Genomic DNA, 24,411 nt, shown 5'->3' with positions numbered 1-24,411 from the left:
CCACTTTACAATGGGTAGAACAGGTCTGGCTGAACAATGGAAGTTAAGCTGAGAACAGATGGTTACAAAGGGACAGCTCTATGGACAGTAGCAAGGAACATTCTGGGTGAAGGGAACAGCATGTGGTGGAAAAGAGCTCAGTGTGTTCCAGACACTGGTGGAAGGCCCAAGTTGGATTAGAGTGGAAAAGATGGGGTAAGTGACATCAGATGAAGAGATGTTGGCAGAAGCCAGATCATGTAGCACCTTGTAGATCATGAAAGGCATTTGTGCTTTATTCTAAAATGTTATTTTATTTTATTCTAACTAGAAAGAAAATATACTGATGGTTTTAAGCTGGAGAACGGCATTCTCAAGCAGACTGCTCTGAGGGGCTATCTGGAAAGTTTGGAAGGGAGCAGAAGCATGGGCTAAGTAGGAGCCTAGAGCAGTGGTCTAGGTGGGACATGAGGATGGCGTGGACAAGGGTGTGGCAACAGAGTTGGAAAAAAGTACAGTACGGATTCAAGCTGAATTTTGGATACAAACAACAACAGCATGCTGTAATTAAATAGTTAAGTAGCTTTAAAAACAGGGAGAGGAAAGAAAGGACCATCTCAGTACATTGTGCTGAAATAGGAAGGAGCCTTAACGTCTTCTCATCTTATAGAAAGGGAACAGAGGTCCAAAGGGTTGGAGTGATTGGTTCCAAGATACTTGGCTGACTCATGGCAGAGCCATGACCCAAACCCAGGATCTCGGCCCTTCAGCCTAGTGGTCTCACTTCGCTCCCTTCTCCCAAAGCAGCAGAGCCACTGTCATGACCTCAAGCAGGAGACCTCGGGATGCTCTGGGCATGCAGAGGCTTGATCACTCCCTGCGCAGCACAGCAGACAAAATATGGCCCTTGACAGGAACAGGGAATACAGTGACGGTGATGACTATCTACTAGCTCCCTTCCTAGGTGCTGGATACTGATCTTAATGTTTTGCACAAATAGGTCATTTAATCCTCGCAACCACATTATGAGATGGATACCGTTTTTAAACTTACTCTACAGACCCATGAAATGAGACACAAAAAAAGATAAATGAGTTGTTTCCTAAGCCCCATGAGAACCGAGCACTGTCCCGACACTGTCTAGCTGTCACATCTAGGTCTGAGCAGGGGAGAGGTCAGCTCCTTTTGCTCCCACAGCATCTGCTCCACTCTTCTCACATTACCTGTTGTGTGGTAGTGATATTTTCCTTTTTAGCTACAGGAAGTTTTCTGTGGGTGATTATATGGGAATAATTAGTCTTTATGTAAGCGCTGCCTTGCAGGATATGAAAGACATAACTTGCAGGCAGCCAGAGAACCCAGGAGGCTGCTTGTAATCACTAGGTTTCATTGTCTCCAGGAGTAATTATGGATTTCAACCACAAATCACCACTTCAATTGGGTCTACACACCTTAGCTTCTCTAGCAATTTTTCTAGGGAAAGATGAGGACGAAGTCACAGTAGCCTGTGGTTCTTTTTCCCTGCTGGAGGCTTCTCGTCAGGAGCAGGAAGCAGATATTGTTTCCTGCAAAATTAATGTCATGGTCTAATCACAGCCATCTGAGTCACAGGACCTGGGAGCCAAGAGGGACCTTACAGGATCTTAATTCAGGGTCTTATTCAGGCTCTTTGAGTGGCACATCAAACCACCTAAGCACGAAAGGGGATCAGGGTATTTCAAGACCCCAAGAAAGGAAGTTCAAGCCAAGGCCTCAAGTCAGACTCATGCCTGGAACTGAAAGTAATCAGCGTTCTCTCCTCTAATTTGTCATAAGCTCAGTGGAAAACACCATTCCGATGATAATAGCAACTCTCTAACATGTATGCGCACACGCTCCCCAAAGCCCACACTGCCCCACCACATCTTCTCCCTCACCATCCTCTGCTACCAACACCACCACTCTTCACTCCAAAAGTTAGTGGCTTAAAACATTTTCTAGAGAAATCCCATCACAGCTGACCCTGAAGCTATATTCTCCAAGCCCCTAAACCATTTGGTCAGATGTTTGTTTCCATTTCTCATTTAACTTGCCCTTAAATCTAAGTGAGTGGGAAATATATAAGTTGTGTTTAGCAACTGGTCCGTAGGAGGTTAAGAGGGCCACATATTAATTAGTACTTCTATGAAAGGTAAAGTCTAGTTCACCTCGCTTTGCATCTGAGCTGGCTTCAGTGACTTATTTCATGTGGTAGAAGTATTGTTCTGAAATCCCTGAGGCTTGTTCACAAGAAGAGTCGCAGTTTCCACCTGGGTGTCTGGGGAGCCCCAAGCTTCAGTGTAAGAAGTTTATGCCACGGCTGGTGTGCTAGAGAGGCTGTGTCTCTCCTGAGTAAATTAATAAAATCTTTTTAAAAATGATGAAGAAAGGACTATCTGTTAAAAGAGGATGGCTGAGTGAAATAAGTCAATCGGAGAAGGACAAACAGTGTATGTTCTCATTCATTGGGGGAATATAAATAATAGTGAAAGGGAATATAAAGGAAGGGAAAAGAAATGTTGGGAAATATCAGGAAGGGAGACAGAACATAAAGACTCCTAACTTGGGGAAACGAACTAGGGGTGGTGGAAGGGGAGGAGGGCGGGTGTTGGAGGGGAATGGGTGATGGGCACTGAGGTGGACACTTGACGGGATGAGCACTGGGTGTTTTTCTGTATGTTGGTAAATTGAACACCAATAAAAATTAATTAAAAAAATAAAAAATAAAAAAAATAAAAGAGGATGATATCAGACCTACCTTATAAGGTTGCAAAGACTCAACTGATTTTATATATGTAAAGCACTTAGAACAACACTGGCCCATAATAAGTGCCCTGTTAGTATTCATCATCATCATCATCATCATCATTCTAGATGGGCCACATGAAAACACTTGCTAACCTTAGCTAGGCACTAAAAATTAACTCCTCAAAGACTGGTTTTTCAGGACTATACTGGAAAGCAAAGGAAGGAAGAAATGTGGTTTATAACCACTTTATCTATATGCAAATTACCAGGCTTAATTCATTTGGGATTCTCAAAGTAAATAAATTTCATTTCAATGCATCATCTAATAAAAATAATAATGTCATTTTAAAGCTCTCAGGTGTCTGTCCCTACATGAATTGCAGGGATGATCACATTACATAAAGAGTTGGTGATCAAAGTCATCATTTTGTGCCAGTGACCACTTTTCTTACAATCCTGAGTCCCAGAGAGACTTGCTACAAGCTAACTGTGTAGGAACAAGTAGCCTCTTCTCCACCAGTCATCAAAAGCTGGGGCTAGCCTGATGTCAAAGCTTCAAAGAACCACCTCAGTAGAGTATTACAATCAGCTTTAGGTGTCCTGCCAGACGGGCATACCCTGAGTTACATGAAAGTGTTGTACAAGCTTTTCACACCAGTGGTCTTTCTTTATAGAAATAAATACTGATGCCAAGGCACTTGGGAGTTTGTGGAACATTAAAACCTAATGATGGAATCCAAAATTTCACTTTCTAGGAAGCAGAAAATTCCTCCGGCTTCCTGGAAGAGATAAGGTTTGACATCAGGCACATCCTTCTGGTTTATTACCATGGCGAAGCATAGGAATACTTTCAGGGAATCCATATAACTCTTCCTATGGTTCTGGTTCTTAATCCACAGGTCAGGGAATCAATGTGAAAGCCCTGCCAACCATTAATGATATCTATCTCAATTATGCATTATAAATATGACCCTTGTACAGTCTTGGTAGGAATATAAACTGATGCAGCTACTATGGAAAATAATAGGGAGGTTCCTCAAAAAGTTAAAAATAGAACTACCATTTGATCCAGCAGTTCCACTTCTGGAAATGAAATCTCTACCTTGAAGAGGTAACTATAGCCGCGTGTTCACTGCACCATTATTCACAATAGCCAAGATATGAAAACAATGTAAATATCCATTGATGGAAGAACAGATAAAGAAAATTATATGTAAAGAATATTATTCAGCCACAGAAAAGAAGGAAACTCTGCCTTTGTAACAACATGGATGAACACTGAGTGCATTACACACAGTGAGGTAAGTCAAACAAGGAAAGAGAAATATGAGCTCACTTGTCTGTGGAATCTAAAAAAGGCAAACTCAAAGAAACAGAGTAAAATGGTGGTTACCAGGAGCTGGCGGGGGATGGAAATGGGGATATATTGGTTAAAGGGCATAAACGTTCAGGTATAAGTTCTAGGGATCTAATATACAGAATGGTGACTATAGCTAACGGACTTGAAAGTTACTAAAGAGTAGATCTTGAAAGCTGTTACCACATATACAAAAAAATGACAATTATGTAAGGTGATGGATATGTTAAATCCTATTATAGTAATCATTTTGCAATATATACATGTATCAAATCATCACATTCCACACCTTAAACTTATACAATGCTATATGTCAGTTATATCTCAAACAAGCTGAGAGGGAAAAGAAGTAATCAATTGCTCAATAACCACCTGTGACTAGTGGCTACCATATTGAACTACACAGACAGGAAAAGCTTCCATCATCATAGACCGTGCTATGAAAGAGCTGTAGCTTTTGGATGGCAGGGCCAGAGTGTCATGGAACAACCATGGTTGAATATATCGATGGAGAGAAGGGCTCCTTTCCGTTCCCTACACCTGGAATGCCATTGAGGAACCTCTGAGCTCCCTTCTGAAAGAGAGGCCAGGAAGAACTGCACTGGCCCGTGGGGCTGTCAGCGACACCTTGTGGTAACCAAAGCAACCACGGTTAAAACAGCCCCTCTTCTTGGAGAGCTGAGTTTCTTTTTTTTTTTTTTTTTTTTTTTTTTTTTTTTTTTTTTTTGGAGTTCAATTTGCCAACATATAGCATAACACCCAGTGCTCATCCCACCAAGTGCCCCCCTCAGTGCCCGTCACCCAGTCACCCCCACCCCCCGCCCACCTCCCCTTCCACTACCCCTTGTTCATTTCCCAGAGTTAGGTGTCTCTCATGTTTTGTCACCCTCACTGATATTTTCACTCATTTTCTCTCCTTTCCCTTTATTCCCTTTCACTAATTTTTATATTCCCCAAATTAATGAGACCATATAATGTTTGTCACTTTTTCAATTGACTTATTTCACTCAGCATAATAACCTCCAGTTCCATCCACCTCAAAGCAAATGGTGGGTATTTGTCGTTTCTAATGGCTGAGTAATATTCCATTGTATACATAGACCACATCTTCTTTATCCATTCATCTTTCGATGGACACCGAGGCTCCTTCCACAATAAGTCAATCAGAGAAGGACAAACATTATATGGTCTCATTCGTTTGGGGAATATAAAAAATAGTGAAAGGGAATAAAGGGGAAAGGAGAGAAAATGAGTGGGAAATATCAGAGAGGGAGACAGAACATGAGAGAGCTGAGTTTCTGATCTTCTGTTCTTTGAGCACAAGTAACGAGAACCTACCCACTGTGCTTAAGAAAGATGATAACATATCACTTCCCATGCAGCAGTGACTGTGCTAAGTTTTTTAAGTGTGTTTTCTCACCTAATCAGGACAACCACCTTATGGGGTGGATGTTATTATCCCTGGTTCAGAGATGAGCAAACAGGTTTGGGAAAACTTGAGGCTCATGAGGGTAGTAAGGCTGGGAAGAAGCCTGTTCTAGTGCCAGTAGGGCGGGTTTCATAGTCATGTAATTTGAATATTCAAAGAAACATGACCTCCTTCCTACCCCCAAAATGGTGCAGTTGGATACAGTATAGTGTGCATAAACACAGAGCACTGGAGGAAAGTTGCACACGTTAATTTTCTGTCCATCCTTTCATCTATTATGGGGCTGCCTTCTCACACTTTTGTAATTCACAGCAATAAATCACACTTCCCTGTTCACAGATTCCTAACCCCAAATGAATATATTCAAAGGCTATACTTCAGCAAGACGGAACAGTTTAGAAAACACATTCCATTAAATTTGAAATAATAAACCTGCTACTAACATATTACATTCCACTTAAGAAGGTCAAAGCATATCCATGCTGGGTTCATTTGTCAGCCATTTCAGAGACTTTTTATAAATGTGTAAGTAAGGAACAAAATTATAGTATTGCCTGCAAAGGTTTTTCAAGGTCTCCAATTGCCAATTTTTTTAAAAAAAATTTTTTTTCTTGCAACTCAGACGTTGACTTCTGCTGCATGTCAAGTGTGCTTTTCGTGGGCTTCCACCACCTGTCAATCATTCTGAGTCCTTAATTAGGGCTCTTCCAAGGAGACTGACATCCCAGAAGGTGATGCTTCCACACGGTTCCTCGCCCTCTTTTCCACATTAAAAAATCATGTCAGCAGACACGGTCAAAAGAGGCACTTGCTACTTCTTGGGGAGATATTTTAAAGGGCAGGTTTTCTGAGTGTGCGTAGGGGCGATGGAGTGAGCTTGGGGAATGCTGAGTCGTAGGAAGCAGCTAGTAGAAACCTGCTGTGCTGACAAAATGGCGTCCAGAGCCCCAGTCGGGCCAACAGCAGCTAAATGTTGTTCTGATGATTTTGTGTGGCTGAAAAGTTATAGGTGTTGCTCTGAAAGGTAATACTCAGCAAAACAGAGCTGGACACTGCTGAAAGGGCTTCCAAACACCAGCTGTGTCCACAGCTGCTCAACTTCCCAACTTCCCTGATGAACCAGCAATCTTGTTTTGGGTGAGGATCATTCCATGTTGCCTCTGATTCAGAAAAGACAATGGGATCCAAGGGGAGGGATGTGAGCAGAAAGAAGCAAGGGCAGAGGGGCTAGCCAGATTGGGAGAGAATGGTTTGTAGCAGGAAGAACATGATGCGAGGACTAGGAAGGGTAGCCTGCTTTGTTTCTGGAGAGCACACTGGCTACTGAAAAAGTTAAAGCATTGGATGCCACCCCAGAGGTGTGTGGTCCTTGCCCCAACAAGTCTTTTTGGAACCCTAATTCAAGTGGCCCCATTTCTCTCTCCATTTATGGAGAACGGGTGGATGACAACACTCATCCCTGCTACAGCTGGCCCCACTCAACAACTCAGGTTCCTGCATTGCTGTGACTCTGCCCCCAGATTCCAGGTGCTCCTGCTGCTCAGGCCCTGCTCTTGTGGGCAGGAGGGGAGGTCCACCGGTCTTCCTGCCTTGGCATCCCAGTGGCTACTGCCTCTTTGTCACTGCCTCTGAACTTCGGACTCACACATATTTCTACCCCAAACATATTTTTCCCCAACAAACATGACAACAGTCTCATTCAATCTTAGATGTCCTAGAATTACATCAGGATCCTCAAAAACTAGGGTGACCATAGCATTTTTGAGAATGAAGGGGCACTATTATTAGCAGGCAAAGACAACAGGCATAAACTCAGACAAATTGGATATATGTTCATTCTCTCAGAAACCAGCCACTCTAAGCTTTGAGGTTATAACCATCTCTGTGGGGAAGCAAGTTTTTCTGAGCTAATGGGGGCACCACCTTGGGGTACCCACTTTTCTACTTTGTGTGCTTCATCTTGAGTCCAGAAGCTCAGCATGGTTCAGCCAGATGGCAGGTGAGTTCCTACCTTCATGGAGCTCCCTCTCCTCCAAGGAATGAAAGGCCTTGACTTTCCTGTTCTTGTTCAAGAGTCAATCTCTGCTTGGGGGCCTCTGACCCCCACGGTCCCCCTTTCTCAGGACCCACCCACCCCCAGCCCTAGGCAAGGAGCTCTCTGATGAGCACTACAGCTACTGCTGGAACCACTGCCCGAGCTGCAGGCAGCCCCGATTTCTGAACACAGGATGCATCTGCAAAGTTTGCCTCTTCTCAGCGGGACACTCGGGCCAGGGCATACACTGCGGACGTATGCATTTCTGGGTGAGTCTGATGCTTGCAGAGACAACAGGATCTGATGTTTAGATCAGAAGCTTCCAAGTCCTCTTTCTGAGAAAGACAAAGAATGAGACTGAAGGGAAGAGAGTATAATCACATTCTCTACATGAAACAAAATAGCAATTTCTAAAATGATGGACATGCTAATCAGCAAAGCACCTGCCTCTAAAACTACACAGGTTTCTTTTGAAAGTTCTTCATAATTGAGGCAAGTGCACATGGTGGGGGGCAGGGGGTGGGGCAGGGACTAGTAGTGGACCTGTAGATGTTTTATAACAAGGAGAATACGAAGTCTACAAGCATTGTTTCCAGAGCTTAATGAAGTAAAAATTCAAAACTGAATTTCTGCTGTGGTTTCAGCTGTCAAAAAGTCATGTAGTTATATTAGCGAGGACCAGAAGGGAACAGAAAAAATGAAATATTCAGATTATAGGTGTGGTGGGGAGGGAGGCGAAGACGGCTTTCTCTATTTCCTTTACTCCTATTACAGCAGCTATAACATCGCAAATCATTCAATGGAATGGAGCATTCTCTAACACTAGGCACTTCAAAAAGACAAGAATTCCATTGATGCAGCAAGGATAGGTCTGACAGCAGGTGCTCATGTCCCTGATCATGGCTCAACGGGAGAACAGCATCTTTCCCATCCAAGCAAGAGCCACAGGGCAGGATAGGGTCTCAAGAAGACATCCTGACAGTGTGATCGTAACCCTACCAGAGCCCCCACTCCAGTGTATGACCCAAGGCGGACCTCACCCTCACTGCTGCCACCAGAGCCGGACCAGCATCTCCTTGTGTTTCTCGAGGCCATCATCCCAGAAGGGAGGAACTGAACCCTCATTGAACACTTATTGCTCCATTTCCCTGTAGGATCAGGCTGAGCCATTTATGTACCTTACATTGGAAGAAACATTTAATCAGTCAAAACTTTCTCTGGCTGAATCCCACTAAACTTGACAAGTATAATTCTCTGATCCATGCTACTGCTTGGGTCAAAATGTAGTCACTCTCTGAATGCTGGCCTTGATTTTACTTGGGGGTGAAGATGAACAGCTGAAACCTCTGTGACCTTTTCCATGTAAACCTACCTAGAAATCTGTGGGCTGGGAGAGGCTCTGTGTACTTCTGGAGACGTTTATGCTTTTAGGTCCTTTAAAAATATAGATAAGAAATGACAGCTGTACCAGGTACTAAGTAAGCCATTCCATACATGATGTTTATTCTCCCCCACGACACCATGCCCTCCATCCTCCATCTACTCCTGTGCTATGACCCATTGCTGAACTCTGGGGGAAGAAGTACAATAAATATCCCCACTTTGCAGGGGAGGAAGGAGGAGCTTGGATGAAGAAACTTGCCCAGGTCACATTCAGGATTGGGCACAAGGCCTATGGACGCCAAAGCCTGCACTTGTCAGTAATATGCTTCTATCACCTCGAATAAAACAAAAGACCTGTGGTCAATCATTGGAGTTTTTAAACTAGGGTTTTTCTTTTTTCAGTTGTTTATTTTAACCTCCAGAAACTCTAGATCTGGAAGGGACCATGGGCTGATTTTTGTAGGTCTCCTTTCTTTAAGGAAAAAGCTGCCATCTTTGAACCCTTGGATCAATTCAGGTCTGAAAAAAGGAGGTATTATGATTAGCCAAGTCAGCTCCTAGGCTCAGCCTAGGAATAGTGGAGGGGTGGGGGGCAGTGGGAGGAGAGTCCTTTATCAACACAAAGGAAATGTGAGAAAACTGCGCTGGGCAGCTCAAAGCCATAAGATTTGCATCTATGGTGTAGGCTGGTCCCAGAATCTCCATGAACACACCAATTTGTTATTTCTTGGGGAAGGAAAGTGATTATCTATTCCCACCACTGGAACTGCTCACCCCACGGAATCTGAGTCTATAAATAAAGCTGATCTCCTCCATCAGATGGCTAAGCCTTCATCTAGCTTGATGTATTAAATATCAACGAGGCTAAAAAAGAAGCATGAGGAAAGCTGCTGGCAATCCTCTGATTCAGTGTGTTACTCACCAGCCATGACTAGGCATCTACATGGGCCACCAAACATGATCCTACCTGAGTTATTCTGCAGCAAGGACCTAGAAGGTAGAGCCTCATGGAATCAGGATTATAGTAAAAAAAAAAAAGAAGTGTCTCCTCTGCAGCCCAAGGTGGTTACCTTTAATGTCATAATAATAATAGATGACAACTCTGAGAAGGTACCAAGTGTCAGACACTGCACTGCAAGCTTCACATGTGCCATCTTATTTAAAATTTATAATGACCGTGTGAGGTAACTGCCATTACTGTTAGCATTCCCATTCTACAGGTGAGAACATTAAGGCTTCTTGAAGCTGGGCTGGTGACACTGAGTTTGGCTCTCCACATCTGTTCTGTTCCCCTCCCTGCTCTGCTATGTGTCCCCACGGAGAGTGGCCTCTATGACAGGCCTTTTTGCCCTGTGATTACAGCTGAGTTGGGCTAATGGGAGGCAGTGGCTTGAAATGGGAAGCCAGGAGAAAAGTATGGGCGTTTCTCCCCTCGCCATCTCCTTCCCTGCTCAGCCACTTTGGGCGGTGGCTACTTTCCTCTTCCAGAGTCACAGCTCTGTCCAGTGGGCTCCCAGCAGCACTATAGCCCTTCCCAGGGTTCAGGGAACACTGTTCCTGCCTCTTGTCCCTTCAGGCAGAAAGGTGACAACGGTTTCCCCTGTGGTTAGTCGCTGGGGGCTTTACCATCCCTCACTGGTTCCCTTAACCTTCCTACACCCCTGAAAATAATCCTTGTTAAACTCTTCACTTAAATTCCCTGAGTGTGCCATCTCATTCCTGCCAGGACCCTGGCTGAGGCAGAAACTGAATTTCTTGCTCAAGCTAGCATAACTAAATATGGTAAAGCTGGGATTAGGAATCTTGGCAGTCTGACTCCAGAACTCACATTTTATACCACTATCTCCCCTGGTTAAACACCAGATAAAGCCACCAATGACAGGGAAGGGAGCCCAGCTCCTGATTTCAAATCCTCGGCGCTTTCCCAGATGCTGCCCCTTAGGCAAACATGATTCATAATCAAGGCTATGTCCTAGACTCCACTTTCACCGCAGACTGTCAGTCACCCCTACTTTCCCTGGAATGGTCAGGGCCACGGTGAGAATGACCTAGCCAGAGCTTAGCAGGGGAAGCCTTTCTCTTAGCCACGCTACACCCATTCTCTCGAGTCATCAGCAGCCAGCCAAATTCATGGCCCTGTGGATCTAGGTGAGGCTACTGAACTCTGCCGGCCTCTCTGCTGTATTCCCCTTCCAAACCCTGGGGACATCCAAATCACCACCAGGGACTTGGTGGGTTCCCCTTCTCTCCCTATTTGACTCCCTCTTTAGCTGAAATGACTCCCTTTCTGCCTCCACTCTCAACCCATATCCCAGAACGTGTTCTGGGTCACATTAACCCCGACAGGCAACTTAGTTTTATGCTCAGTTTCACACTTTTTCATAGGGCCTGTGTATATTTAGTAGACTTTTCAGTGAAGCAATGCAAACAACTTCAATAAAACCTTAAACAGGGATCCCTGGGTGGCGCAGCGGTTTAGCGCCTGCCTTTGGCCCAGGGCGTGATCCTGGAGAATCGGGATCGAATCCCACGTCGGGCTCCCAGTGCATGGAACCTGCTTCTCCCTCTGCCTGTGTCTCTGCGCCTCTCTCTCTCTCTCTCTCTCTCTCTGTGACTATCATAAATAAATAAAAATTTTAAAAAAACCTTAAACATCCTTATCTTTTGTTTTTAAGATTTTTATTTATTTACTCATGAGAGACACAGAGAGAGAGAGGCAGAGACACAGGCTGAGGGAGAATCAGGGGGACTGTGATGCAGAGCTCGACCCCAGGATTCCAGGATTGTGCCCTGGGCTGAAGGCAGGCGCAAAAACGCTGAGCCACCCAGGCGTCCCAAACATCCTTATCTTTAAAGAAACTTTGGACACTCTAGTATCATCGATTTGTCACTGGGTGCTTCTCCCCACTCACACACTGGCTTGCCACTGTCTTGCTCTCTTCTCTCTTCCCCTTCTTTGCCTGTCCTCCTCTTCTCAAGAATAAAAAGCAAAGTTGGCAGTTTAATTGTCTTCTTTCTTTTTTTTTTAACAATTTATTTATTTCCTTATTTATTTATTTTTTTTTATTTATTTTTTAACTAACCTCTATGCCCAACATAGGGCTCAAACTCAGGACTCTGAGATCAAGAGTTACACACCCTATCAACTGAGCCAGCCAGGCACCCCTGTCTTCTTTCTTGCTTTGGCTCTTGCACCCTCTTCAACACAAAGCAGTTTTTCAATGCATTCACTTTAACAAAACTCCCTCCATAAGAAAAATTCTGGGAGCAGCTACTAAGTCAGTAGTCACTACATCACCTATCAAGGTAGATAGTCCCTCTATAGTGCAATCGGAAGCCACCTCCCTTGCACTGTGCAGACTAGAAGTTTGGAGAAAGATGTGATTGATTTCACTTTGAACAAAGAGAGTGAATTGTGAAGGCATCTGAGGGTAAAAAACACCAGAGAGGCTGGTAGAAAGCAGAGAGCCCAGAATTCAGCCCAGCAACCTTGTGGGGGCCTATTTCTTCCACCAACTAGCTGTGGAATAAGGCCAGCTAGGTCCTCTTTCAAGATTTCATTCCTGCCAAATTTGAGAAGTATCTACTAAATCAGTGGTTCTCAAAGTGTGGTTTAGGACCAGCAGCATCAGCAGCAAATGCAACTTGCTAGAAATGCAAGTTCCCAGGCCCCACCCAGACCTCCTGGATCAGAGAGTCGGAGGGTAAGACTCAGTCATTGGTCATCGAAGAAGCCGTCCAGGTGATTCTAATTCACACTAAAGTTTAAGAACTGTTGTTCTCTCTCTTTTTTTAAAAAAAGATTTTATTTATTTATTCATGAGAGACACATACACACAGAGAGGCAGAGACACAGGCAGAGGGAGAAGCAGGCACCCTGCTGGGAGCCTCAATCCCAGGACTCCAGGATCAAGCCCTGGGCCGAAGGCAGGTGCTAAACCACTGAGCCACCCAGGGATCCCAAGAATTGTTGTTCTCAAATATTGTTCTCAAGCTGTTCTCTCACAAGCCTCCCTGTATGGTGCCCTTCGGTGACTAGTCCCCCCAACACACACACATCCGCAGATTGTCCAGAGCCCTCAGACTCTCTTTATTCTCCTTCTCTGAAACACAGCAAGTTTTTAAGACATTTGTACCTATTCTGTCCTCTGCCTCAAATGCCCTTCCTAGTGGCTTCTTCCCCTCTCTCAGGTGACCTCACCATATAGAACAAGGGCCTCCTAACATTCTTTATCCCAGCACACTATGTATTTCCTTTATAATATCAATTATCTATTATCATTTCATTTGCATAGCTGGTCTCTCTTTTTCTCCCTAAAATGTGAGCCCATGAAGCAAGGACCATATCTATCTTATTTGCTATCTTCCCCAGAACTTCACAGGGTGCCAGTATGGCCAGCACTATCCAACAGAACTTTCTGTAATGGTGGAAATGTTCTATGTCCACTCTGTCCAATATGGTAAACCACTAGACACTAGACACTAGACACTAGACACTAGACAGGTGGTTACTTAGGCATTTGAATATGGCTAGTATGAATAAAAAAACTGAATTTTAATTTTTAATTTAATTTTAATTAATTTAAAATTCAATAGCCATGTGCTGCTACTTCCTACCCCAGTGAACAGCTCTAGGCACTTAAAAAATAAAAGTGTATCAAACAGATGAATGAATCTCTTATCAAAAGCACTAAGAATATTAGTGCACAGATTTTTAAAAATTCTGTCATTGATTTGTAAAAATATTTTCATTGACTCTGATTCATGCAACTACCTTATCTGCTAAAAATCTTTGATCTGTGCTAGTTTAGGTAGAAACTGTCTTCTTCATTTCAATGAAATTATTTTCTAGTTATCATCAGCAATCTGGTAGAAACTTTTGGATGGGAGTGAGAAGTAAAAGGCAGAAACTAGGCATGTTAAATTGGTTTTGAAGGTATAATTGAGTCATTCCTTTCCTAAGAGCTTTGGGGTGAGGAAGCAGAAGGAAGCATCAGCCATCTCTTTCTACCTTTGATGAACTCTTGTTTACATCCCCGCCAAGGTTGCATATAAACTCCAGAACTGCTGCGGATAGAGGAAACTGGGTCTCCTCTTTGGTAGAGGAAATACGGTAAGGTGGAATGGAAAGGATACAATCAAAAGTACTGGATTACAACACATCTTAAAAAGTCACCTAACCTCTCGAGCCTCCACTTCCTGCTCTATAAAATGGAGACAATAGTGCCTACCTCACAGAGCTAAATATGTCATATTCTTGGTGCACAGAATGCCTTCATTCCCTTCTTTCATGGCCAACAAGTCACAGGAGAAATCTGTGTGCTGGAAAGGTGGTTTTCTCTCTCTGAAATACTCCCACCCTCTGTAGGTTTTGAACATAGTCAGCCTTCAACTAACCTTATCCTAACCCTGCTTTGCATGTTCCTTCATCTTCAAGACTCAGGTATATAATTTTACACCTTGGGGAATATTCATCATTATTTCAATTGATAGTAGGTGGTTGGAAATACCATAAAATCCCCTTTGTCAGATGTCCTGGAATATAGCCATAGCCCAAACTTCCTTTTCTTGAAAATAAAGGAGTTAGGCTAAAAATGAGATCCAAGGATGCTTTCAGCTCTAAAATTGCTATATCCTCTGGTTACAGAGTTTCTAACAAGGAAGCATGTGGCCTAAATGCGTCATTTTCATTATTAGAGATACAGTACTAAATGGGCTCTGATATCCTGAAATACTCCTGCAGTGTAAGAGCAGGTCAGTTTCTTCCCTTGCTTTGTGCCCACAACTTGTCTATTTACCCTCTCACTGTCTTCATTTGGGCTCTCCCAAAAACAGAACCTGAGACAAAGACTTAAATGAAGCGGTTTGAGGGATTATAAGGGAAAGGAGGGGAACTGAGTGAGAAAAAATTAGAGAGGGAGACAAACCATGAGAGACTCCTAACTGGGAAACAGAGGGTTGCAGAAGGGAAGGTGGGTGCGGGAATGGGGTAACTGGGTGACAGGCACTAAGAAGAGTACTTGATGGGATGAGCACTGGGTATTATACTATACGTTGGCAAAATGAATTTTAATTGTAAAAAAATGAAGCAGTTTTTTTGGAAATGTGATATCAGGAAATAGGCATATAAGGCAGAGAAGGATTATCAGTAAAGAGATAGGATTATTAAGAATGTGTTAACAGTTTGGTCATTGTTGCAGGTGACTAGAAGCCTCTCCCACCAGGTCTCCAAGGAGCCCTGAAAATTGCAACTCCAAAAGAGGAAAGCATTTATCTATCAACCCTCCTCCCCACTGGCCAAAGGTGGCCCCACAGATGACAACTCCCTCATATGTGTGAGTTGCACATGCCTGAGCATGGATCTGGTTCCCAAGGAGTGGTGCCAGGATACTCCAGCATCAGATAAATGAGAGTGGCACAAGGCTTGTTCCTATCAAGTTGTACCCATACAAAGCTGATTAAAGCCTGTACAGGCCCGGTGACCACAGAAGAGGCATGAGCAGGAAGATCTGGAGTGTTGCACACAAGGTGTCGGATACAATTCATTTCCGACACCTGTTTGTCCCTCTCTTTAAATTCACTCTCTCATAGTCCCCTTCAAGCCGGCAATCTTGCAGCTTGCAATAATCTCTGCAAAAATGGTTGCTGCTGTTTCATCTCCCTTCTCCATCTCCCATCTAGATTCCTCTCACTGTTGGCCAGCATCCTAGCTGGTCTAGGGTGCTCGCTTGGAGGATGACCAGCACAACACACAGATGAATCTCCTAAAACACTGTCATAGAGGCATTTCTGGCTTTCACAAGATTCCTTGTGTTGATAATTGACTCACCTGATTCAATCACTTTCCTCATTTTCTTTTTTCAAAGCTTCCCATGCAGTCTAAAAACACCAGCGAACTCAATCCTGGAGTTACAATTACCTTAGTTCCCATAATGCTTAAGGACCACAGCCACCACACAACCCAATACTTTGCCTACTGCTAGCACCCCATACCAATCCACCACAGGTAAGAGTCTTAGTCACTGAGATGCTGCTGGCCAGGTATCACCACTCCACCTACCACCATAAGAGGGTCCTTATTATCTCTATCTGGTAAGGTATCACACTCCAAAATTTCAGTCCCAACTATTGGAGCAGAGCCTGAGACAAAGTCTCACATGCAGGTGGCTGCGAAATAGAGAAGGAAGAAAGACAATACAAGGATGAGTTCTCAAGGCACACTGCAATGGACAACCCAGTGCTCCATCCTAAGAGACATTCCAAGGAGTCCTCATGAATGAATCGGAGAACCAGCCATATGAGCAACAAATCGTGGGAGATTTTACCCATCAGTCTCCATCCCCATTGGCTAAGGCGCACTGGATTTAGCTCCCCTGCATTTCCAGGCTGTAGAGGTGAGTGCAGAGCAAGGACCCACAGCAACCCATACCATGGTACCAGAGCAAACCGGGACAGAAAGAGAGGTAGGTGGTACTTGCCAGAAATGAGGTACTGTCCACCTGCACCCTCACACACTGGTAGAAGCCTGTGTAGTACTGATTGCTGCTGCAGTGGCTGAAATAAAAACTAGGATTTGGAGTGACACAAGGAGGGTTTGATACACTCCCTCCAAGACACCCTTACTATGTTCCTGTTTGCCCACATGCAACCCTGTTTTGCTGATTGTCCAATCATAATTATTAACAGTGTCCCCTTTTGGGGCATCTTGGAGGCTCAGTTAAGTGTCTGCCTTCAGTTCAGGTCCTGGGATCCAGCCCCACTCCCTGAGCTCCCTGCTCAGGGGGGAGGTAGGGGGGTGGGTCTGCTTCTCCCTCTCTCTCTCTGCCCCTCTCCACTGTTCTTGCTCTCACTCTCTTTTAAATAAATAAAATATTTTAAGAAATATAGTGTCCCCTTTGCTCTCAAATGTGTCCCAGTTCAGATCATACAGATCACTTTGCTCTTTCTCTCTCTCTCTCTCTCTCACACACACACACACACATACACACACACACCCTTTGAGAAGCACACACCCAAAAATTCCCACCAGAATTATATTTTCATAGTTGTTCTTTCATATTTTTCTACTGTCCTCTGAAGAAATGTTTCTGGAGAGAATGCACTTTGTCTCTATTGAGGCAAATGAAGAATGAACCTAAAGAAACTACCTTCTACTAATTCTTTAGCCAAAGAATAGACCCTATGCCACACAAATCTTATTTTAATATACTTAATTTAATGAACTAATGTATTGCACAAGTGCAATCTGAACAATAATTCTCTTTTGTGTTAAAAAATCATATTAAGCAATGCCGAATACCGTAACTATATGTGAAAGCCTTGTGGATCTAGAAACCAAGAGTATATGGATATAGCATACTCTCAATTGTTAAAATGGGGCTGTTATTATAGGACAAATTTTCTCATGACACTGCATAAGTCTCATATCACAAATATCTTTTTTGTTATTTCAGAACCAAATGTAAGTATTTGTAAAATATAAAATTATTTTAATCACTGTGATAAATTTGAATTCACCACTAAAGAATCACAAACCATTTCTCCAATAAATGATAGAAGATAACTCCAAACAATTTTGAATAAGCAAATCGTCTGTTGAACACTATCTATTGAAGCAAGGTGTTTATATTGGTATATGAAGGTATTCTTTCAATGATTTCTGGATATAATTCAATATGTAGTCTTATTCTCTCTGGGCCCCTCATCTTGGAGCCCTTGGGAGATGGATTATCTGCCTTGTATGGACTGAATGTTTGTGTGTTCCCCCCAAAATGAATATGTTGAATCTCTTACTCCCAGTGTGATGGTATTAGGAAGTGAGGCCTTAAGAAAGTAATTAGGTTTCAACTAGGCCATAAAGGTGGAGAGCCTATAATGGGACTAGTGCCCCGATCAGAAGACAAAGAGACACTAGAGCTCTCTCTCTCTCTTTACCGTAAGAGGATACAGCAAGAAGGCAGCCATTTGCAAGCCAGAAAGAGGGTTCTCACCAGAACCCAACCATGCTGGCATCCACATTGTGGACCTCACAGCCTCTAGAATTGTGGGAAATAAATGTTGCTGTTTAAGCCAACATTTTGTTATAGCAGCCCCAAACTGACAGGCATTATCCCAAAGCCAATGTTCTCTGTGGGCTGATACAATACAATAAAAATTGAATACTTTAAAAATTGAGGCAAAATTATGGCTAAAGCGCTATATAGTTTTCACAGCACAAAAAAATAATCAACACAATTGTTATTAGAGGTCTTGTGTTATGTTTCTGTTGTTATTAGAGGTCTTGTGTTATGTTTCTGTTATTTGCTACAAGTGAGATTTCTCCCATCAGTAGAGTCACTGGTGACCTAGGGTGGCTACCTCATTGAATTTTGGTATGAATTCAGTGAGTTTCCCCTTGTACAGCATTGAGTACAGCATTCATCCCACAGTAACAGCTCAATAAATGTTCATGATTTTATTATCACTAAATCAAAATAAATGTCAATTGCACTAACATTTTTTAGTTCACATTTTATTTACATAGCATAAAACTCACCTATTCAGTAATTCCCCATAACTGAACTTTTAAAAGACCCTCATTGTTTAGAACAGAAGATAAATAAGACCTTAATTCATTTATTTGCAAAAAATTTTCACAGCTACTTTTGATTGACTCCTGGACTTAAGCACGAACAGAAATGTGTCCTGAAGAGAATCGTCTTCCCAGTGAAGATCCAGCCAAAGTTTGCCAACCGCTTATGCCATTCTATTTTAATCTAGTAATAACTCATGAACAAGAATCCACTTTCACAACCCAAGAAATATTATTAGAATAAAGTTCATGGGGCCTTATTGTGTGCCCTATTTAATTGCATATCCCACTCTGTGCAAGAAATTTGGAGGGCCTGGGCTAATGGAAACACAAAGGTCTTGGTCAAATGGGTGACCAGGCTCCATTAACTGTTTTAAAGATATCTAAAATTTTAGGAAGATGTGGAGGGGGAATGTGAAAAGCTGTGATTTCCCTTTATAACAATGACAGAGAAAAGAAAACAATGGACATAACAGTGAACCTTTGCCCACTTAACCTTAGCCAAGTGAAATCAAATACAGAAAATATGTGTGTGCTATAGTGAATGACACAACAATACTAATTAAATTCAAGAGGATTGAACTGAACAATCCAGGTCACTTTAATCAATTTAGGTCATTACAGCAAATGTATTCTTTCCTGTTATTTCGCACACTACCACCTAGTAACTACACTCAGCAATTCAGTCTTACCGTCTAATTATAAAAGCTCACAACCTTTGCTTTGGCAGCAAAGGCAAAGAGAGAAAGGTCTTCTCCAATCCCTCAGAGCGTAGGGATGTGACATTTGCCCATGGGCATTGTGTTTACAGAGACTTTTCCCCTTTCAACTCTCATTTCAGTTACATCATACATAAGTGTCCTGAGGTAACTGGACAGTAACAGAAAATCAAATGCCAAATAAATCTGAACAAGAGCTTATTCATTCAAATACAACCTTGGGATTTTCACAAGCTATTTTCCTTCTCTTTATTCCTTTTTACTTTTAGGGAGACTCCATGCAGGGCTTGTACTCACGACCCTGAGATCAAGACCTGAGCTGAGATCAAGAGTTGGACGTTTAACTGACTAAGGGGCACCCAGGTGCCCCTCCTTCTCTTTATTTCTTTTAAACAACCATGAAAAGTTGTAACTATAGGGAGGTAACAAGATAGCATATAAATTATAATCCTGATTTTGTGTACAAATAAAAGCATGCATACAGAACATATCATAAATACACAGAGAAAAAGATTAGAAATACATAGACCAAAATGTTCACAATGGTTGTCTTTGGGGAGTGGGACTGGAGTGATCATTTTCTTCTTCTTATGCTTTTTTGCCTTTCCTCAATCCTACATTGTTGCCCTGAGCCCTCCATTATCCAGCCTTGTGTTAACATGGCAACCATGGAAAACTTGCTTTTTCATATGCTAAGAAAGATTAACCACTCATGATAACCCACAACAACAACCGTCAAAAGTTCACAGAAACTCCTCTGTGCCAGGAGATGGAGCCTGCCTTGTTCCATGGCTGCACACCCAAATCCCAACATTATCCTCACACAGACAGGCCTTGTGAGAAGCCCCTTAGGTTTGTTTTCAAGAAAAACAAGATGTTGGGGAGTAGGGTGGAGTGGGTGGGAAAATCAGAGGAAGGTGTTCTGAAGGTACAAACTTCCTGTTTATAAGTACTAGAGATGTAGTGTACAACATGACTGTAGCTACCACTGCTGTGTGGTATACTTGAAAGTTGCTAAGAGAAGATCCTAAAAGTTCCCACCACAAGGAAAAAACATTTTTTGTAACTATGTGAGGAGACAGCTGTTAACTGAACTTATTAACAATGCTGCCACACAGGTATCATACTGTATACATCTTAAACTTACACAAAGCTATATGTCAATTCTATCTCAATTAAACTGAAAAACATTAGAAAGTTGATTCCATATGCATAAAATGCATAAAGTTGGTTCTTGCGAATAAAAAAAAAAAAAAACAAGATCCAGAGGTTTGGTTCTCATGTCAACAAATAAGAAACTTACTAGTCTTTTCAAAGAGGGAAATGCAATCATATCCTAGATAGTAATTCATACCTATGGCTATATTATATTATATATTATATTATATTACCAAAGTAATATAATTACTTAAAGGTATTTGGAGGGTTTTCCCAGATGTTTCACTTAAGTTTTACTAAATTTAAAGTTATTTCTTTAGAACCCCTTATTAAAAGTGACATGATGACCGCATACTTGCATACACTATGTAGAAAGTTAAAGTTGCCTATACATTTTTGGCAGACATGTAAGTTAATTCCTTTCAGGCTGGCTATGCTGGGAAAACACAGGGTCAGTCCTCCAGAAGCTGGGATACTAGACTCCATGATATCTGGAGAGCCTCAAAATGCCATGACCATGATCAGCTTTAGCCACTTGTCTTTTCCGTCATCTCCATATCTAATCAACCCCCTAGTCCTTCTGCTTCCCTGCCCTGAATACCTCTTGGAGCCATCCTCCCCCTGCATTCCCTCCTGCAGCCTTAGTCCAGGCCACAGTTACCTCTCACCAGCACTACTGCACCAGCCCGACTGGTCCCTGTCCCTGACTCTACTTTACCCTTGCCAATTCAGTCTTCCCATGAACTCAGCCCCAATCGCACCACTTCTCAGCATAAGATCTTTCCATGACTCTAAATGCCCTCAAAATAAAGTCCTAACTGCTTGATATAAACAAGCAGACTCTTTAGGATCAGTCTCATATTTTGTACTGCATGTGTTTCCCCCAACCAAACCCCAAACCCCACCCTCCCAGCACTCCAGCCATACTTAACTCCTTGATCTCTCACTGCTGAATTTTCCATGATCCCTCACTGCTGGCTTCTGCATATGAGGTTTCCCTGGCTGGAGGACCCATCCCATTCCACTCTTTACCTCACTAACCCAGACTCATTTCTTTGGCTTCCGGCTCAATGCTACTGGCTCTGGAGAAACATCCTCAATCTTAGCAGGGTTAGATGCTCCTTTTTTGGATCCCATCTTACCTCTGTATAAAATGGCCCATTTACTCTTGCCTCACTAGACCATTAGCTCTTTCTGGTCGTGGACTGCTTGCTCACCTTGCTCCCCCAGCATTTAAGATACTGCCAGACACACAAAGGACATTCAGTAAATACTAAGAAGCAACAACATCACAGTGCTCTTAGTTTGCCATAGAATCTCTAAGCATCCTCTTTCACTTTGACACAGACCTTTGGGAATTGATCCATCCAGTTGCAGAACCATTTCAGATTTCTTCTTTGTTCTCTTATCTCTTACACAAAGAAGGAAATGAGGTAAACTGATCATTGGAGATTTTGTACCAAAATTTCTTTTTGGAAGATAAAGGGCTTGAATCATCTGGTATCCAAACATCTTTCTGTTTTTGGAAGATTGGACTTATACTTTCCTACATGTATATTTTGGTCCATTTGATCACAAAGATATCTGTAACTATGCAAACTCTATAGCTAAGCTGTGAGGCATAAAATTGGAGAAATATTTCAAATGCTATTGATCCCCCTCCTTTATGTTGGTGTGAATTAGGAAGGAAATATGGAGATGCACAGTACACTGTTAATAAAAGCCCCAGGATCCTAACCTGATACCAGGTTCAGTCTTTGCAGATCACAGCATATGACCTCTCCACCTCCAAGGTAATAAAAAAACACAAGTAAGCATTCCATTAGCCTACCATTCTGCTTGTACCCTGTTCCCACACCAAGAAACTTTGAGAAGAGGAAGAAAAAGGATTTTTCATTAATTCTTCTGTTTCTACTCCTTCTCCATTCCTCCATCCTTATTCCACAAAAGTTTACATCTCTCAACAAAATCAGTATTGAACTTTGGATCTGGATATAGAGTCTTATGGTGAACATGTATACTCTCTATTACAAATTATTATTGATTATTGCTTGTATTATTGCTCCTGTTGCTTTTTGAGAAGGGAAAGTAAGATCTTTGCTTTAATAAATGGAAGATTTGAGAGGTGTTTTTTTTTTTACCCAATTTTGTTTTGTGTGTTTAAGCATACTAGAACAAAAGAGCATAGGATTTGACTCTATACTTTTGTTGCTGTTTCTTGGAGGAAATTTCTTTTTTCTTCCTTCCTTCCTCCCTTCTTTCCTCTCCTTTATCCTATATACACATAATAGAAATTTAAGCTAATTAACAGGGAGTTAGATGTATCTGTTATCCAAAATAGGGCAATCCCAATGCATTTGTATAGCTAGCAGTGGCTTACAAAATAAATGCTGATTATTTTTGTCACATGTAGAACTTGAGCAACAGAATTATGTTTCCAGCTATGTTGACTGCCAAAAAATGATAATTATCAGGGCAAACAAGCCCCCAAAATCTGTGTCTTATGGGGGATACTAAATGTACAAATAAGGTGCTTTTATTAGGTCAACACTATTATTCTATTCTCAAATTATTTCCTATTCCTAGAGACTTATATTCAGTTATTTGAATTCTGTGTTATTAAGAAAGATATTTAACTGAGCTTAAGCTTGCTTAAAATAACCAAGTTCCTTTTGTCTCATCGATTTTAGACTTCAATTCCCTCCCACTTGTGTCCATTCTACCTGGTATAGAGTAATTTTCTTTGATGGAGAGGATGAAAACAAATGTGGATTTAGTGTCCCTTCCCCTGCATTCAATGGTCTACCTCATTTGCCTTTTTCTCCTTGTTTCTCTTTATCATTTTTCCAGGCATTGGTCCGTCCACTCAGCACTTTGGCATCCTCTAGTACATTTCAGAGTTTTGTACCATGTTTACAGCTGCATTGCATCAAGATTTTTCTTCATCTTCTTCTACTCACACTTCTTCCCCTGTTAGCATACCTTCACATACTGTAAAAAGTAGAGATTTCTTTTTCCCTGTAGTCATAACAGAGCCTATCTTGCCAAAAGGCCATGCAGCTAAAAACTTATACCAGATAATAATACACCTTATTCCTAAAAGCAGCTTTTTTTTTTAACTTTTTTTTCTTTAATTTATTTATGATAGTCACAGAGAGAGAGAGAGAGGCAGAGACACAGGCAGAGGGAGAGGCAGGCTCCATGCACTGGGAGCCCGACGTGGGACTCGATCCCGGGTCTCCAGGATTGCGCCCTGGGCCGAAGGCAGGCGCTAAACCGCTGCGCCACCCAGGGATCCCCTAAAAGCAGCTTTTTAGCAACTGATAGAAACAATGATTATTCATATCTACAGAAATTGCAATGCAAAAAAATAAAAATAAAAATAAATAAAAATTAAAAAAATAAAAATAAAAATAAAAAAGAAATTGCAATGCCTGGAGATGATTTGAGGCTTCTCTTTCCAAGATGTGTATATGATTCCAAATAAGGGATTTCATTTGGATTTCCACATGAAGGAGATATCTGGAGGAACATGGAAAGAAGTACCAGGCATTCAGAATGTTCTATGCTGCTCTATGTTATTTCTGATGTCACTGTAACATTTGACTTTTAAGTCTTAGCCTTTTTAAAAAAATGACGAAAAAAAGAACTTTGATTGACCAAGCTAAAACTATGTTAAACATGTTCTAAAACTGTGCTTTAAAATTTTCCCCACAACATTGTTGACCAGTGTGAGATATAGGTACTTTAAGAAGTGTTTCTGGAAGACTTATCTGAGGCAGTTTATGAGCTGAAACCAAGGCTAAAGCATTGCTAAGGGAATCTGTTTCCCTGGGATACTAATTAACTCCAAATATTGCATATAAATTAAGCCAGAAGCTACTGAAAGAAGCAAGTTACAGGAGAGGAAACTCTGAGGAGGTTTAAAAGAAAAATACTATCTTCCGATAGAGAAAAAGGTGTCAGGAACCCAAGAGGAATCCTTTTCTCTCTGATCCAGATTCTATGTTCTTC

This window comes from Vulpes lagopus, chromosome 6 (assembly GCF_018345385.1).
Source record: "Vulpes lagopus strain Blue_001 chromosome 6, ASM1834538v1, whole genome shotgun sequence".
In the NCBI taxonomy this organism is placed as follows: domain Eukaryota; kingdom Metazoa; phylum Chordata; class Mammalia; order Carnivora; family Canidae; genus Vulpes; species Vulpes lagopus.
Note: the sequence above shows the minus strand (reverse complement) of the source record.